At 51.5% G+C, this 18,779-nt stretch overlaps 1 pseudogene across 1 annotated transcript; it reads right to left on the reverse strand.

Annotated features, from left to right (window-relative positions):
* Positions 1-10,287: 10,287 nt before the first annotated feature.
* On the reverse strand, positions 10,288-14,932 carry LOC100429672 (COMM domain-containing protein 4-like; annotated as a pseudogene). Its single transcript, XR_013395836.1, has 5 exons — positions 12,927-14,932; positions 12,642-12,706; positions 12,378-12,417; positions 11,957-12,076; positions 10,288-11,802 (listed from the first exon to the last, which is right to left on the reverse strand). The product of XR_013395836.1 is annotated as a COMM domain-containing protein 4-like (transcript).
* Positions 14,933-18,779: the final 3,847 nt, after the last annotated feature.

Raw genomic sequence — 18,779 nt, forward strand, 5'->3', positions numbered from 1 at the left:
CATTTATCCATCTGCAGTGGCTGGACGTACTGCCCTTTCTGCCACACTCAGTCACCCTTCTGAGTGTGTCCAGTTATCTACTAATACACATACTGGTCATTTAGGACTTAAAGTTAAGAATAGTTATTATGGTTTCTAACACTTAAAAAAAAATGTATCTTCCTAAAATTGACTTGGTGTTTATACTTTTAAAGCAAAATAGACAAATTGATGTTGAAAATAATGTTTTGCTTTCTTCTTGTATCTATTTTCACTTCTCTGTCATTTTGATGGATAAAGTTTCATTTGGAAGGATTTTTATTTCAAAACAGAAATAGCATATGGCATGAGAATGGGAACACTGAAAGGTTCAACTTTCCAGTTTACTAAGTTTGTCACAAAAGCTACTGACAGTTAATCATGATTGACCTGTATTGAAAGTGAATTAACATTATGTACAACTTAAGCACTATACTTTCTATCGGATATAGAAAAATAGGTGGTGTGTTTGTAAAAGTATTGGGCTAGGAGTCAGGAAACTTGACTGTTAGTCCCAATTGTGCTTCTTCAACTGAGCACCCCTAGGCAATAATTCAGCAGCTATTTCTTAAATACCTAATGAATTTCAGGCGTTGTAGTTGGGCTGGGAATATAGACATAGATACTGCATTCATGATTCTCCAAGGCTCCCTTCCTCACCCTGCTCACAGTGAGCTTTCTTATGCATTGTGTAAATCTGTCTCCTAACAGGCCCCTACTCTGTCTCCAACCTGCTTCCCAGGGCAGTTGTGAGGATCAAATGAGGGAGAACATGTGTGAAAGCAAATTATAAATGATTTTAAAATGTAATAAAAATATGATCCATCGAAAATTATTTAAAGATCCTTAGAATTTTAAATAAACAGTACATTAGGCCAGGCTCTGTGGCTCACACCTGTAATCCCAGCACTTTGGGAGGCTGAGGCGGGCAGATCACAAGGTCAGGAGATTGAGACCATCCTGGCAAGCATGGTGAAATCCCGTCTCTACTAAAAATACAAATTATTTGCTGAGGGTGGTGGTGTGTGCCTGTAATTCCAACTACTCAGGAGGCTGAAGCAGGAAAATCGCTTGAACCAAGGATTCAGAGGTTGCGGTGAGCCGAGATCAAGCCACTGCACTTCAGCCTGGTGACAGAGTGAGACTCTGTCTCAAGAAACAACAACAACAAGTACATTAACCTGAATTCTCTCTGGTTTTGATTTTAAATAGACATGAAAATTTTTCAATGGACCACTGAGATGGTTGAAAATCTTGGCTTGATTATTCTCCAAGAGAATGATACAGTGGTTTGTATGATTAGTTTTCTAAAATTGCCAGCAAAAGAAATCAAAACCTTTTTTGAGTTGCTGTATAATGGAGAAATGTTTTGTGTGTTCACTAACAGCTTGCTTTTGTTTGATTCCAGCTGCAGCATATCGTGAGTGATGAGATCTGTGTGCAGGTGACTGACCTTTACCTGGCAGAAAAATAATAATGGGGCCACCGGAGGCCAGCCGAACACACAGAACTCAAGGAGTCTCCTGTAATCAACGTATCAGCGGAAAGCTGAGCAGCTAATGTCAGGTGAGAATTGATTTAAGGTGAGATTTGCTCAGGTAGTCAAAGAACTTGCTGGTGACAATGTAAGTTGTTAGGATTCTCTGAACCAGAAGTTAAAGCTGGGGTACTCTGACCCCGTGATTCTACTCCTGGAACTTTTTAGAGTTCCTAATGAGTTCACCAGAGAAATACAAAGTGGAAGTAACTATCTTCCTGGACAATCTACTTTGTTTCTTTCTTCCTTTAAAAAAAAAAAAACAACAAGAAAAAACTAGTTATATATGATTTTTACAATTTTATATTCTTCTTTTTCTCTGAATATTTTTCATAGTATGCTTTGTAAATATTATTGTTAGAAAAATATTGGCACATGAAATCCATGGTCATGGTCATTATAGAAAATAGGCCTGGCACACACAGCTCACACTTGTAATCCCAGCACTCTGGGAGGCCGAGGTGGGTGAATCACTTAAGACCAGCTTGAGCAACATGGCAAAACCCCATCTCTGCAAAAAATACAAGAATCCAAAAATTAGCCAGGTGTGGTGGCATGTGCCTGTAGTACCAGCTACTCAGGAGACTGAGGTGGGAGGATGGCTTAAGCCTGTGAGGTCAAGGCTGCAGTGATCCCTGATCGGGTCACTGCACTCCAGCCTGGGTAACAGAGCGAGACCCTATGTCCAAAAAATAAAAGAAAAAAAAATGCAGATAACCAAAAAAGTCACCTTAGAATTCTTTCCTGAAATTACCATTGGTGATATTTCTAGACTTTTCTATGTTTGAGTATATATTTTGAAAAATGTTATACTGGACAAATGGGTTTAAAATTTTTTTTTGAGACAGGGTCACACTCTGTTGCACAGGCTGGAGTGCAGTGGTGAGATCACGGCTCATGCAACCTCTACCTCCTGGGTTCAAGTAATTACTGTGCCTCAGTCCCCCTAGTAGCTGGAATTACAGGCATGTGTCACTACACCGGCTAATTTATGTGTTTTTACTAGGGCTGTGATCCCTGTGCGTCTCTGGGCCATCAGACTCTTCCCCTCTCTAAACCTCGGTGTTCCCCTTCTAGAGAATGCGCAGAATTTTCTTCAGACAATACTTGCTCGTGTGTTGGGGCCACAGAGAGGAATGGGGCATGGAGTTTCAACAAGGAGCTGGACATAGGCGAGAAGCAGTCAAGATCAGAGGGATGAGAGGGTCCCATCACGTCCCTGATTGCCCAGCACCTCACTGAGTCCTCACATGCATGACAAGATCTGTCCCACCAAGTCAGAGGCAAAAACCCTAATCTCTGCCCCAGTGCAGGGGCTGCAAGAAACCCATATCTCCTCTTGAGGCCTCCTGATAGGATGACTTCTGCAAGCTCATGCCATCCTAACCGGGAGAGCTATTCCACACCCAAATTGGGAGAGCGCTGGGTGAAATCAGTCCCCTCCAGGTACACACAGCCCAGAGCTGCTCTCCAAGGACCCCTCAGCCACAGAAGGCACTGGTCCTCCTACAGTGCTGCCCCACCCCCACCACCGCAGCCTCCTGGGGGTGCAGTCAGGGGTGCCCTCCTTCGGGCTCTGCCCTCGCACCCACTCCTACACAGCTACTCTCCCTGCCGCCCGCCCCAGAGACCAGATTGGTTTGGGCCTCTGCCTACACAGGCCCAAATTACCATCTCTTCTGCTCCCCAGAAAGCCAGTTCCCAGCAGACAGGCAGTGTTCCCTCTTCATTCCTCAACACAGAGGGCCCATCACAACCCCCTCAGCAGATGGTAGTGCTCCCCACACATCCTCTTAAAGAGGCTTCACCATTGATGGCCACAAGCCCCACCATGACCTCCTCCCAGGGGGTGAATTTTCTTACATGTCTCCCACCAGAGCAGCGACAAAATAAAACATAAAAGCAGCATCTGTTAAATTGTCAGCAACATTTCCTACTAGAATCAACTCTCGGAGTGAGCAGTGTATTCCATTAGATGGATCAGTGCAGGGGTAGCAAGCGTTTTCTGTAAAGGGCCAGATGGAAACTCTTTAAGGCTCCGCAGGCCACTGTGTCTCCGTCACCACATACTCAAACCCTCCCCTGCAGCAAGAAAGCAGCCCTAGACAACATGTCAACAAATGAGCATGGCCACATTCCCAGAAACCTTTTTTTATGGACGTGGAAGTTTGCGTGTCACGTACTTCTCATATGTCACAAGATACGATTCTACTTTCCATGTTTTCAACCATTTAAACATGTAAAAGCCATTCTTAGCTCATGGGTCACACAAATACAGGCAGCAAGAAATCTCATTTTTAGACCAGCAGCAGCTGACCCCTGGATGGAGCATTAGAGCTTGGGTGCGCGTCCCACCCCAGGGCTTCTAGGAGAGGGAGTGCAGGCTGATGCCGCCTCCACCCCCATCGCTCTAGGGGAGAAGGCGGAGCTGGTGCTGTACAAGTTTGGCTGCAGATCCTGGGCCAGCACTACAGCAAGGCCTTGGAGGACAAAACCAGCCCTGACTTCTGGACACTTCAGGGGCAGCTGACGAGATGGGTGAAGTGGCTGGATGAAGTAGAGCGGTCGGGGAAGAGGCTTCGGGAAGATGGGGGAGGACTGGACAAGACTTTGGTAGAGCTGTGACCCTCTTCATCCTCTCCTGATCCCCCAGCTGACCCTTGTCCTCAGACCTCTACAAAACTTTGACCAAGAGGTGGTGGAGGAATTCTGGTGGGTCCAGGGTGGCCTGGGTGGCCCAGGGCTCCGACCTGCGTTCTGGGGTTGAGGGCAGGAGGCTGGAAGAGATGACCTCCCTTAGACCCCTCAGGCTGCCAGCCCCCTGAAGTGGGATGATCCTCCCACCAGGCTGCATCCACTGACCACGAGAGTGGGTGCCACCTTCTTCAGGGTGGTGCCAGCCCAGGCTCTCATGTGGGACTGTGTGCGCCAGGGTCTGCACATCCTGGGGGAGGCAGAGGGCCTCTTGGTATACATGGTCATCCCAGACCTCAGTCAGTACCTCCTTCCCTCTGTAGGCCCCCTCCATCTGTCCACCTGCCTCCTTCCTCGGGCTCACTTCCTCTACATACCCTGATCTGAAACCTGCCTCCCCTCCTCACGGAGCCCACCCAGATGCTTCTAGCCCCAGCTCTCTGGTCCCACAGCAACTTCTGGGCCCAGATTCTGCCTTCTCAGAAGTCTGAGAGGCAGAGCCTTGCCTGGCCATAGCCTTATTTGTCTGCTCTAGGCACTCCTAGAGTGGTATTTTAAAAAGTGATTTCTGGATATTTAGAAAGTCATCCGGTGTGAGGAGCTGGGAGGGTCCAAGGATAGAGCCCACAAGAGGAGGAAGATTGAAAAGGGGTCAGAGTGGGATTGGGAGCTGCTGAGGGCAAGGCCCACCCAGAACCCTGAACCCCAAACCCAGCCACAATGCCAGTCAGCCTCAGGCCAGAGGATGTGAGCAACAGGTGTCCTGGCTGCTCTACAGTGGATCAGAGCCACTGGGTGTGGGGGTTCTTCCAGGGCAGGTGTGGGGCTGCCGGGGTAAGGTAAGGCAGGCTCCCAGGGCAGAGACTGAGGCTGACCCCTGCAGCCCCCCTACTGCACGGGGGTAACACCGGGATAGGCAAGGGTCTTAACCTAGAAAGCCCCAGCAGCTCCTGTGCCCATCAGGACACCGTTGAGGCTTGGTGGTGGTGGAACCCAGGAATGGTCTTTGAACCCACAATCTGGAAGGGGAAGCCAAGGACAGTCCTCGCCCTTAGGCTCCCCTACCTGCAAGCAGTGGGCAGGCCCAGTGAGGGGACCCCAGGAGCCCAGACTATGAGCTTACCTGGCCAAAGACAGCGGCCAGCACCAAGACATCAAAGAGGGTGGGTAGAAAGGTCATCACATCGGGGTTGACTGCAGCCAGCACCAGGCTCCTCTGTACTTCTGGAACACACAGGCCTCTCCTTCCTATCCATGAAGTGCCCCTGCCCCCACCGCAGCACCCCAAAGACCAGCCTAATAGATGTACTTGTCCTGGGTCAGCCCCACTGTCCAAGCAACTGCAATTTCTCACTAGAGAGCCAGGGCGGGGCAGGGTGTAGGAGGGGTCCCTGGAAGATGCTCCCCGGGATGCCCTGATGCCTAAAACGTTCCCCATTGGGCCTTCTCAGGGAGGGAGGGTTATGGCAGCCTGTTCTCTCCAGCCACCTCCATCACCACAGGAGCCCTTACAGACATCACGGGAGAGAATTGACCCACTGGAGCCAGGACCAGCATGGATGCAGCCCTGGGGCTCAGGCTAAGTGGACTCTGGGAGACCATCACTCTGTTTTCAAGCTTTGGTCTCCTGGCCCTCTACAAGCCAGGCTGTTTCAGGCTTTGCATGAGGCCTTGCACAGAGACAGAGTTCAAACACAGCTGGTGAACACAGCGGGCTTTAGGGAGGGGGCACATACCTAGTGGTGGGGGCTGGGTACCAGGGAAAGGAGGCCCTGGGGCTAGCATGGCCTGTCTGGAGGTGACATAATGACACATGAACCATGTGCGGAGGGAGGATCCACCTGCAAGTGTGGACGAGCCAGACAGCCACCAAGCTGGATGGCCACCGCCAGAGCCTGCAGGACAGCAGAGGGGGCTGGGAAGGGACAGAGGACAGCTGAAGGGCAGGGAACCTGGTTTCCTTCATACAGACATGTGAGTCTTCCCGAAGTGGGTCTTCCTCAAGGGAGTGAGGGGGCATTCAAGACACACCTTCAGTCCACCTCAAACCATCTCAGGAGGCCACCACCAACTCACACAGGCCAGCTGCATTGTCACAGTGACCCCAGAACAGCACAGCCCTGTCCTTCAGATGAATAAACAGAGGGAGAGACACATCTCACAGCCAGGAGCAGTGACTCAGACCAGGTCCAGCTGCAGTGCTGCCTCGATGGCTCCCCCTGCACCTCCTCCAGGACTCAGTTCCTGCTAACAAGTGAGCACCTGAGTATGGGTGAAATAGCTGCTATTATCCCTGTCCAGCTGCTGGGGAAAGGGAAGCAAGGCACAGGTGACTTGCCCAAGACCAACATGACAGGGCTGGTTCAACCCCATCTGTCTCAGCCAGCACATCCCCATGGCAGAGGCTTTACTGTGATCCAAACCTGGAAGGTGGAACTCCTTCCAATGTCCCACCCAGGGCACAGAGCATGCAGCCCCATGTTTGGGGAGGTGACAGTGGGGAGTGACAGTGTGGGAAACAATCTGGCTAGGCCATGGACTCATGGAGCCCAGGGTTTCCTAGGGCCAGGACAGCTCTGGAGCCCACTCCAAAACCTACTGTAAACCTGGAATCCGCACCTGCAGGAGATCAGGAGAGGGGTTCAGCCTCCAATGCACCTGCAGCAAGGTGAGACAGGCACAGGTGGGCGCCCTGCTTCCAACCAGCCTCAGGTGGGCAGGAAGCAGATCTCCTGCCTGACCTTCCTCTCCTGCCTCCCCAAGCAGAGAAGGGGCAGCCGCCCATCAGGCCATTGCCCAGACTGGCGCCGCTAAAGCTAGGTCCCAACAGGCGAGTGTGACCCCTGAGTATCCCAGGCCTGGCCCAAGCAGTCCTGTCTCTGGTGAGGACCTGCTGGACAGGAGATGTGATGTCCCCAAGTGGCTCTATAAACCTCTGATTGAGGAAAATCAAGGAAATGGACAAGACCATCATGCTCAGCCAAGAACCTGGCAGGCACAAGGGGAACCAGGGGCAGGCAAAAGTCAGTTTGGCCCCAGGCCTAGCCCCTGGAAGGATGGTGGATGAGGGGCCAGCACAGTGAAGGGGAATGGATGGCCACGGGCTGGGTGGCCAGGGCTCTCAGCTCCTGCAGCCCCTGCAGAACATCTGCCCTGGCCTGGCTCTGCACTCAGCCTTCTGCCTGGAGCCACAGGTGCCTGGACACTGGCCTCCAATAGGGATGGTGGTAGGAAAGGCACTGTGGCCACATGTGGGCACCTAAGCATGGGACAGAGGAATATCTTGCCCCCAAAGAAACCACAGAGGCCAAGAGCTTAAGCAGATGTGACACCATCAATAAACCCCCTTGTCCTGAGTCACATCAATTAAGTCAGCACCTACCCTGACCCTGAAGCTGCAGCTCAGTCTGGTTGAGACTCACAGAGAGATGTTAGTGCTGGGCAGGGGGCCTGGCCCAGCCTGCGATGTCCAGCAAAGCTGTGGGCTGGACAAGAATCTCTGAAGATTAGTCCAGGAAAAGGACAGCTGTGCCTGGGCAGGGAGTGGGGGCAATGCCCAAGGTGCAGGAGGCCTGAGGACATTTAACTAAGTAGGGTGCCGGTTCAGGATGCGCAGAAGAAAAGGTGGCATGGCAGCATCCTGCCCGAGGCCAGGCTATAAACCTAGGGGCCACCTTGTCTAGCCTAAACCATGCTGCCGCCCAGATGCCATCCTTCAAATGTGAGGCAGGGCTGGTAGAGCCCCCAGAACCCTCATCCCTCCCACCCTAAGCTGGTTTCCATCCATCACCAGAAGGAAAGGGGACTCTTCTATGGGGCACAGCATGCCAGGTTCTCTATCACCTGGGGGAAGGAGCCAGGGGGAGGGGGAGCTGCAGCTGGATGAGAAAGAACCCAGATCCCTCTCTGTCCCCACCTGACAGGTGACCTCCAGCAAGCTGCTTTCATTGCCTGGGGCCAAGGAGAGTCACAGGGGAGGGACCAGGTTAAAAGAGCTCCACCCTGGAGCCCAGAGCTACCTACAGAGAAAACCCCCCATCCTCCTGATTCTGCTCCCAGCTCTCGCTGCTGGGATAACATACTCACCATCAGAGAGGCTGTGGGAGGCAGAGGCTGACCCTGCTCCTTCAGGCACCACAGTGGGTTTGGGTCTACATTCTTCATGATCAGGGAGGGGGTCCCTGGGATCACAAAGGTGAGGGGCACCTTCTTGGGCTCCAGGTGCTCCAAAGTAGACCCTGCAGGGCACCAGAGCTAGAAGGGTGTTAGGGAGGCTGGGTGCAGTGGCTCAGGCCTGTAATCTCAACACTTTGAAAGGCTGAGGTGGGTGGATCACGAGGTCAGGAGATCAAGACCATCCCAGGTAACATGGTGAAACCCCATCTCTACTAACACTACAAAAAATTAGCTGGGCATGGTGGCATGCACCTGTACTCCCAGCTACTCGGAAGGCTGAGGCAGGAGAATCACTTGAACCCAGCAGGCAGAAGGTGAACAGGGCCAGGACCTGAGCTCTGCCTGGCCATGGTGACTCTGAGCCAGGTAAGCAATCTGTCACTGTGTCTCATGGGGGATGTCAGCATTACCTCTGGAGTCAAAGTAGGTAAGCCAGGGTAACCAGAGTTCCCAGTAGGGACCAAGACCAAAGGATGCAGGGGTCGGGCCTGTCCCAGAAGGTCAGATTGGATGAGGGGCTCTGTGAAGGTGGGGCAACCGAGAGCCTGTCCTTCAGGTTACAGGCATCTGGGTCCTGGTCTAGACCCTCATATGCCATCCAGTGACCCAACCCTAGGGACAATTCCTCCCAGGCTGATAGCAGAGAGTCGATCCTTATACTCACCTTACCAAAAGCTCTGAAATGAGGGGGCCTATGGGTGGGGGAAAGACTCATCAGGACAAAGTTCTCAGGGGCAGGTATGGTTTTAGCTGGGCCTTAGGGCAGCGAGAGAGGTAGCTGACAGGCCCGCTCACAAAGCCTGCCAGAGCATGCAGGAGGGACACAGGTGTAGTGGTGAGAATGTTCTGGAAGTCAGCAGGCAGCCTCTTACTCACCGATGGGGCCAAGTACGGTCAGGTCCACACACCAGGAGAAGCTGGTATCCACACACTGGTGCACTTTGTTTCTTGTTTTAGAGACAGGGTCTTGCTCCGTTGTCCAAGCTGGAGTGCGGTGGTATAATCATAGCTCACTGCAGCCTTGACCTCCTGGGTTCATGCGATCTTCCCACCTCAGCCTCCTGAGTAGCTGGGACCACAGGTGCATGCCACCATGCCTAATTTTATTTTTTGTAGAGACAGGGTCTGGCTATGTTGCCCAGGCTTGTCTCAAGAGCTTTCCACCTCAGCCTCCCAAAACACTGGGATTACAGGGACAAGCCAGCGCTCCTGGCCATGCTGGTGCATTTTGGCTGCCATGGTGCACAGGAGGTATGAGCTCCGGGGGTGCAGAGTCTGCTTCTGGACCTCTACCCAGGCCTGCACCCAGACTGACCCCTGGGCTGCAGGGAACAGGTGTGGAGAGAACACAGCAAGCAGAGTGGGCTAGCCAGTGATGGAGACCCAGGCTGGGACTAGGAGAGATAGGGCTCCAACCCTCAGCCTAGTGGCCCTGCCCAACCCCTTGGGGCCAAGATGACTTCCTAGGAAGCCAGGCATGGAGGCCAGCATGCACCTGAACTGAGGACAGAAGACTCTGATGAGAGGGAGGTGGAGGCCTCTGACATAGTTTGGATACTTGTCCCATCCACATCTGGTGTTGAAATGTGATCCCCAATGCTGGAGGTGGGGCCTATAGTGTGAGGTGTTTGGGTCATGGTGGGGGACCCCTCTTGAAAGGCTTAGTGCCCTCTCCATGGTAATGAGTGAGTTTTCTTCTTTTGTTTTTTCTTTTTCTTTTTTTTTTCCTTTTTCTTTTCTTTTCTTTTTTTTTTTTTTTTTTTTGAGACAGAGTTCACTCACAGCCCAGGCTGGAGTGCAGTGGTGTGATCTCAGCTCACTGTACCCTCCATCTCCCAGGTTCAAGTGATTCAATGAGTGAGTTTTCTATCAGTTCACAGGAGAGCTGGTTGTTTAAAAGAGCCTGATGCCTCCTCTCTCTTTCTTCCTCTCTCACCATGCGACAGGCCTGCTCCCTCTCCGCCTCCCCCCAGGAGTAAAAGCTTCCTGGGACTGTTTGCACCAGGGTCTGCACACCCGTCATCCCAGACCTCAGTCAGTACCTCCTTCCCTCTGCAGGCCCTCTCCCTCTGTCCATCTGCCTACTCCACATGCCCTGATCTGAAGCCTGCCTCCCCACCTCATGGAGCCCTCCAAGATGCTCCTAGCCCCAGATCTCTGGTCCCACAACACCTTCTGGGCCCAGATTCTGCCTTCTCAGAAGTCTGGGAGGCAGGGCTCCACCTGGTCATAGTCTTCTAGCTCTGCTCTAGGCACTCCTGGCCCCAAAGCCTCCAGCCCGCTGGGCGTCTTCATCTCCAGCTATGCCATGGCTCTCCTCATCCTGGGCCTCCTGCTCGTCAGAGTTGCCCTCGTCCTGGTGAGTGTCTGGCTGGGCCCGGGCTGCTTCCTGAGGGGCAGGCTCAACCATTGATGCCTCAAGCCTTTGAGCCAAGCTGAGGGGCGAGCAGATCCCTTTACACCCCTGATTCCCCCATCCAAGCCCAGCACCTCCTCATCCTCCAGCTGGGGCCATGGGATTTAAGGCCAGGGGGGTGGGCCTGATCCCAGTGTCCCCGCCTTTCTTGTCAAGGTGATAAACTTGAGGGCATGGCTTGGGTGCTGACGTTCCCAGGAACTCAGAGCCAGAGAGGGCGAGGCACCAGCCCAAAGTAACACAGCCAGGGGCTTCTTCCCTTCTGGACCCCCAATGACTGGACTTGCAGGGCTGGGAAAGAGGCAGAGTGGGGGAAAGCAATGAACTATCAACCCACGCAGGGAGCCCCACTCCCATTCCCAAGGTGCATAAAGTCAAGGAACACCCGTTTCCAGGTCCATGCTCACTCAGGGCCCTGCTCCAAGTGCTTGTCACTCACACCGGCCTCCCGCCCTCCATGCCACAGGTATCAGTCTCATTTACAGAGGGGGAAATGGTGGCCAAAAGCCTCCCCCAGCACACATAGCTAAACCACACAGAGGTCTTAGGTGCAGCTGAGGGGTCCACAGTCTCTGCTGCCCCTTTTGCCCCTGGTGCTCCCAGGGACCATGCTTTGGAGAGGGAGGAATAAGAGTGAGCTGGGTGCTCACACATGGGGCACAGGGGACTAGGGAAGGGTCAGCCAGGAGGAAAGGGCAAGGTCTGATCCTGTAGGTACAAATCCACAGCCCGCGGAGTCAGGAGAGCCAGGGTCAGGTCCCAGCTCTGCAGCTGCTTGGTATGTGACCATGGTTAAGTTGTCTCCCTGGACTCTCCATGCACTTTTGTGCTGCATGCACCTTCTAGAAGGAGCCTGGACCCTGGCTGGCCTCATACTTGCTGCGTAGGCTGCAGATCCACAAGTGATTCTGCAAGGGGCTTTGCTTCTCCTCATAACAGCGGCACAGGCCGGCCGCTTGCTCTGGGGATAGAATGGAGTAGCTCTGTGGGTAGCAGGTGGGGGCTTGGCTTAGGTTCCTGGCCCAGACGAGGCAGAGTACACCTCAGGGTCACACGGCTTTGGTAGCAGCCCTTAGCCCACACAGGCTGCCCAGCTGCCCACCCACAACCCATACCTTTGGGCAGCCCTAGCTGCTGCAGTTCACTGGCCAAGGAGCCGCCATTGACACTGTGCTTGGCCGCACTGGAGAGGATGAAACTCAGCACTGCTACTGTGGCCTTCACATCGCCTGACTCTGATGGACCCGTGAGTGGGACAGGGGGTGTCACTGTGGCCCCAGCCACCTCCCGGTTACCCTATTAACTTCAGCACAAAGCTCCCAGGCCTCCTGAAGCCACAGGCACTGCTCCTGCTCCACCAGGAACTGGCAGAGGACAGGAAGGTGGGACTGTCCATGTCTTTCTTTCCCTCATGCTCCTCCACTAGGGAAGGTAAGTTAAGGATGCTGCAGGGAGGGGTGGGGGACCCCTCTGTACCAGGCACCACATCGAAGTCCCAGGGTTGCCTGGGACCTGTGGACTCAGCGGGGTACTCACCAAACTTGGCATCAGCCATGAGCTTCAGGATCTTCTCATACTATGGGGAAGGGAGACCTTCGGGGGGTGCCAGTACCCTATTCACCAGCCCCTCACCCCTAGCCTGGATCCTGCAATAAGAACAGACAGGCTGGAAAGAAGTATGGGAGGTGCCCAGAGAGATTTCGAGGCTGGGTCACCCATCTCCCCGGGCCTAGTGCAGAGCTTCAGGGCACTGGGGGTCATAAGGTCATGGGACAATGGGGTGCTGGGTCTTGTACTCACATCATTCCCCTGTCCCAGCAGCTCTTTAGTACCTGGCTGCAGAGCAGCTGCAACTTCACAGAGAACTGGAAAGGAAGTCCTTACATCAGCCAGGCTGGCGAACCTCACCCCTCCTTCCTGGGGACTGGCTCAGAGCAGGCCAGCCGCTGATCAAGGTCACAAAGCATGGTAGCACAGGCTTAGACCACTGAGGTCCCAACCCCAGAAAACCTCACCATCCTCTACACCCACAATCCCCAGCCCCAGCACCCCTCCTCCACCCAGACTAGACCCTGTGCACTCAACCATCTTGGCCAGCGTGCCAATCTCTGCCAGGACCCACTTGGGACAGTCCAGATCACCAGAGAACTGAAACTTCTGCAAGGGAGGGAGGCAGGTAATCATGCCTGAGGGATGGCTGAGGTGTGGCCAGGGTCCGTGTCTCCCACACTTCTGTCCAGCAGGGAACCCTGGTCCCCATCACAGATGGAAACCCTCTGGCCACTTGTTCTCCCCTATCACCAGGCTGTTGAGTGAACTCTCTCCCTGACCCACCCTGCCACCAAACCCTGCTCTGAGGTCTACTCCAGGCATTCGTCTGCTCAGCAAACATCAATCAAGCGCCTTCTCTGTGCTAGTTCCCACTCTAAGCGCTGGGGGTACAGCAGGGGATAAAACAAAGTCCTGGGCCTCACACAGATGGGTGATCTCTCTCCCCTCTTCCCCATACCCACACAACTCCAGCCACTACGGCTTCCCTGCTGCTGCTCGGGGACACCAGCCTTGCTCCCGCCGCCATGCCTGCTGCATTCTCTGTGTGGCTTGCTATCTTTATTTCATTCCACTCTCGGCTCAAGTGACCCCTCATCAGACCGGCCCCCTCTTTTTTTTTCCCCAAAGACGGAGTCTCGCTCTGTTGCCCAGGCTGGAGTGCAATGGCACAATCTTGACTCACTGTAACATCCGTCTCCCGGGTTCAAGCAATTCTGCCTCAGCCTCCCAAGTAGCTGGGACTGCAGGTATGCACCATCTCACCCGGCTTTTTTGTATTTTTAGTAGAGACAGGGTTTCACCACGTTGGCCATGCTGATCTCGAACTCCTGACCTCAGGTCATCCACACACCTCAGCCTCCCAAAGTGCTGGGATTACAGGCTTGAGCCACTGCACCCGGTCAGGCCGGCCCTTCTTGATCATACTTCCTAAAATAGCCCCTCACACAAGGAAATTTTTGGGGCGGGTGGATATGTTCATTATCTTGACTGTGGTGATCCAAGAGCCAGGAAGATTTGATCTTTACTTGTGCAACCTCATCTTTCCCTAACCTCCAGATGATCCTCTCCCAGCTATGGGAAATGTATTCATTCCTGGGGAGCCATGCTCTCTCTAACCTGGTCTCTGCACATGCTGTTCCCTGTCTGAAGACACACACCTCCCACCCTTGCCTCCCAACCCCTGGTACACAAACTACTTCAGCCAGCCAGCTCCTGCCATCGGTCTTTAAGGTTGATGGCATCCTCAGGGAGGCCCCTTAGCACTACACACAAGGCGTGGTTAGGTCTCTGCCCCTGGAGCCTTAACTATGACTGCCAATTCAAGCCTCCGATTTCCCCTTCCCTCGCAGCTCAAGTCGTCCCAGTGCCTAGCACACTTCATGGTATGGACTAGAGGCTTAGAACGCACGGATGGATGGATTGGATGATTGGATGGATGGATGGATGGATGGTTGGATGGATGGGTGGATTAGATGGATGGACAGATAAGTCTCAACCCCAAAACTACTACTTTCGGGATCTGGAGAGAGTGGAGGGGCTTCCTAACACTGTGGACTAATTCTAAGCAAGTGTCCAAGTCCCACAGGAGGGCTGGGGAAGACGGTGTCCTTGGGAGGTCCTCTTGGGGCTGGGGAAGACCTGAAAGGACTCCCAGCTCCAGACAAGCCCCACTTCCTGCCCCCGGAGACAGGGGCCCTTCCTCCCGCCAGGGAAGCACGGGGACTCTGAGCTGGCCGGCCTGCTCCGTCTTACTCGCCACCCCCCCCCGCCCCCCCCCCGCCCCCCCCCCCCGCCCCGTCTCGGGAGCGGGATGGCGGTGGACTTTTCTCTACCAGACCCGCAGCCCTCACGCTCGCACACACTGTATTTCCGGAGAGGCCAGGGCAGACAACCTCCCCTCGTTTCCGCAGCCACTGGCGCCCCCGAATTCCCGCTCCAGCAGCCCATGCCTTGCTTCACCCCTGGTGCCTCATCAGCGCGCCAGGAAGCCAGGGCCCGGGAATTTCTTTTTCCAGTCGCGTGGGGTCAGCTGATTCCACGATCACGTGACTTGGACTAACGGACTCTGGGAGGGCGGGGGCTGGTCCAGTGAGGTTGAGAGCGGACCGCAGCCCCCTGGAGGTGCTCGGGCGAAAAGCTGGCGTCTCCTCCTCGTCTCCCAGAATCCTTCCGTGGAGAAAAAACCAGCGCCCACCGCCAGTTTAACTGACAGTGGGAGTTATTTCATGTGTTTAACTTAAGTGGGCAGGATTCTGGGAGCCGGGGAGATTCAGGTCATTGCCATGTTTTCCGCCGTTAAGCGAATAGCATTATACACAGCTGCGAGCTGTGGCAAAAGACATTTTAAAAATTATTGAAATCTACTACACATACAGAACATTGTACCTATTGTAAATATAAAGCTTAATAAGTTTTCATCAACTGTAAACCTCACATAACCAGCACCCAGATAACGAAATAACCAGATAACTTCTTCAAGTGCATGGGTATTTTATTTCATTTTGATGAGTCGTCTAGGTGCCTAACAAAAAGGGCTGTCATAATTAACATGCTCAGGAAAACTCCCTAAAGCTTCAACATCAATAGATTCTTAATTATTGCCAATCGGGTGGGGAAAAAAATCGGTTGCTTAGATTGCAGTGGTAGTCAGCTTACTGGTAGCTTTGAGCTAATGGGTAATCTAGAACAACTAAGTTTCTGACATTGACTTGAAGAGGCAAAAACAAAAAGACAAAACAACAACAAAAATACATTAGAGAATAGACTAATAACCAGAGAAGAAATTGAATACAGTCATCCCTTAGTAACCTCAGGATATAGGTTCCAAGACTCCAGAGATACCAAAATTCACCGATGCTCAAGTCCCTGAGATAATATGGCATAGTATTTGCAAATAACCTATACACATCCGTCTGTAGATTTTAAATCATCTCTAGATTACTATAATACCTAATGCAACATAAATGCTTTGTAAATACCTGTTATGAAGTATTTATAAATGTATGTTTTTTATTGTTTTACTTTTTCCAAATATTTTTGATGCACAGTTGGTAAAACACAGGGATCCCAAACCCGAGGATACAGAGGACTGACTGTAGTTAGAGCTCTGTCCTCAATTCCATGCCTATCCCATGCACCAGGTGCAGCTGGTTTGATTGTTGCAGGCTTTCAGGTTTTCTAAAGACAGAACTCATGACAAACTGCTCTATAGAATAGAAAGAAATGGAAAGTGTCCCAATTCATGGTAAAATTGAGCTCGTTTCTGAAGAGTTCTTTTACAAATCATAAGCACTAGCCTGTTGAAAACAACAATATGTCAAGTTACTAGACTATCCTATACCATGTCGAAGAAAAATTTTAAGAACATAAGACCTGTAATCATAGCATTTTGGGAGGCCAAGGCTGGTGAATCACTTAAGCCTGGGAATTCTGGACCTGGTTGGGCAATATAGGGAGACCCCAGTCTCTACAAAAAATTAGCCACTTGTGCTGGTGCACACGTGTCGTCGCAGCTACCTAAGAGGCTGAGGTCAAAGGATCTCTTGAGCCTGGGAGGTGGAGGCTGCAGTGAGCCATGATGGCACCACTGTACTCCATCCAGCCTGAGCAACAGAATGAGACCATGTCACAAAGAAAAAAAAAAGAAAAGAAAAAAGCTTGGCGCTGTGGCTCATGCCTATAATCCTAGCACTTTGGGAGGCTGAGGCAGGCAGATCACCTGAGGTCAGGAGTGGGATACCACCCTGGCCAATGGCAAAATCTCTCTCTACTGAAAAAAAAAAAAAAAAAAAAAAAAAAAAGCAGGGCGTGGTGCTGGGTGCCTGTAAATCCCAGCTACTCAGTAGACTGAGGCACAAGAACCACTTGAACCTGGGAGGTGGAGATTGCAGTGAGCCAAGATCACACCACTACATTCCAGCCTGGGTGACAGAGTGAGACTCTGTATGAAAAAAAAAAAAAAACCACAGAAGAATGGCTCAACTTTAGTTTCATCCTATCAATAGCTTAAAGAAGAGAAAAATGGATAGATTTGGAAAACCACTTTTTATTTAAAAAGAGAAAATTAGGAAAAGATGAAAACTGTCTTAGTATTTGAAAAACAAAACAGCAAATTTAAGATCAGACAGACAAAATATTTAAATTTAGAAATAAAGTTAAAGGTGGGTGGCGTGCCCTTTTAATGTCCTACTGTAGCATTGTTTCATAGATACTCATTTTATAATTAAAGATTATTTGACTATTTAGAGCCTTACCTCTCACACATTAGAGTGTATCATCATCACCTGCAGGGCTTGTGAAACTGGCTGCTGGGCCCCACACCAGAGTTTCTAACTCAGTAGGACTGAGGGCCTGAGCATTGCATGTCTATGTTCCCAGGTGATGCTGATGCTTCCAATTTGAGACCATGCTTTGAAAATCACTAGTGTAGGGAAATATACTAGAGAGTATGTTATGAATATACTGGAGAATATGTATATAAGTTAACTTACAGATTTCTGTCCAGTAGGAAAGATAACTCCCAAAGAGGACAGTTTTATTTCCCAATATGAATTTTTTTTTTTTTTTTTTGAGACAGAATCGTGCTCTGTCACCCAGGCTGCAATGCAGTGGCATGATCTCGGCTCACTGAGGTGTCTGCCTTCCGTGTTCAAGCGATTCTACTGCCTCAACCTCGTGAGTAGCTGGGACTACAGGCACCCACTACCGCACCTGGCTAATTTTTATATTTTTAGTAGAGACAGGGTTTCACCATGTTGGCCAGGCTGATCTTGAACTCCTGACCTCAGGTGATCCTCCCATCTCGGCCTCCCTAAGTGCTGGGATTACAGGCATGAGCAACCACGCTCAACCTCCCTTTAGGATATTAACAAGTTTTGTCTCTATTTCAGAATGCATTTCAGAATGCCCTTCCTGGAACACTGCAGACACTGTCTCTCAAAACACTCCTTGAACTAGCTTCACCGTGTTGCTGACTCCCTTGTAAATTAAAGAAAATATCTTATACATATTCCTTCATTATTTGTGTGAAAGTCAAACTTTTCATATTATGAAAATTATACTTCAGGCTGGGTGCAGTGGCCCACGCCTGTAATCCCAGCACTTTGGGAGGCCAAAGTGGCGGGATCACTTGAGGCCAGGAGTTTGACACCAGCCTGGACAACATGTCAAATCCCATGTGTACTCAAAAAAAAAAAAAAAAAAAAAAATCAAAATTAGCTGGGTGTGGTGGCACACACTTGTAGTTCCAGCTACTTGGGAGGCTGAGGCACAAGAATTGCTTGAACCCAGGAGGCAGAGGTTACCACGAGCTGAGATCGTGCCACTGCACTCCAGCCAGAGCCAGAGCAAGGCTCTGTCTCAAAGGGGGAAAAAGAAAGAAAGAAAGAAAATTATACTTTGATACAGTATGCTAATATAAAGGATATGATATGGTTTGACTCTGTGTCCCCATCCAGATCTCACCTTGAATTGCAATAATCCCCACAGGTCAAGGGTGGGACCAGGTGGAGATAATTGAATCACGGGGGCGGTTTCTCTCATGCTGTTCTCATGATAGTGAGTGAGTTCTCATGAGAACTGATGGTTTTACAACAGGCTTTCCCCTTTGCTCCGCTCTCCTCCTCTCTCCTGCTGCCCTGTGAAGAGGTGTCTTCTGCCACAATTGTAAGTTTCCTGAGGCCTCCCCATCCGTGCAGAACTGTGAGTCAACTTAAACCTCTTTTCATTATAAATCACCCAGTTTGGGGTATTTCTTCATAGCAGCGTGAGAATGGACTAACACAGTGTACTAATAACAGCCCAGACAGTAGTATACAGGTGCTGCTATACTTTGATGCCAGAGGTATTCCCATTAAGGTCAGGAGCAGTATGTGCTATCATTACCAT

The sequence above is a fragment of the Macaca mulatta genome, chromosome 7 (assembly GCF_049350105.2).
Source record: "Macaca mulatta isolate MMU2019108-1 chromosome 7, T2T-MMU8v2.0, whole genome shotgun sequence".
Classification (NCBI taxonomy): Eukaryota; Metazoa; Chordata; class Mammalia; order Primates; family Cercopithecidae; genus Macaca; species Macaca mulatta.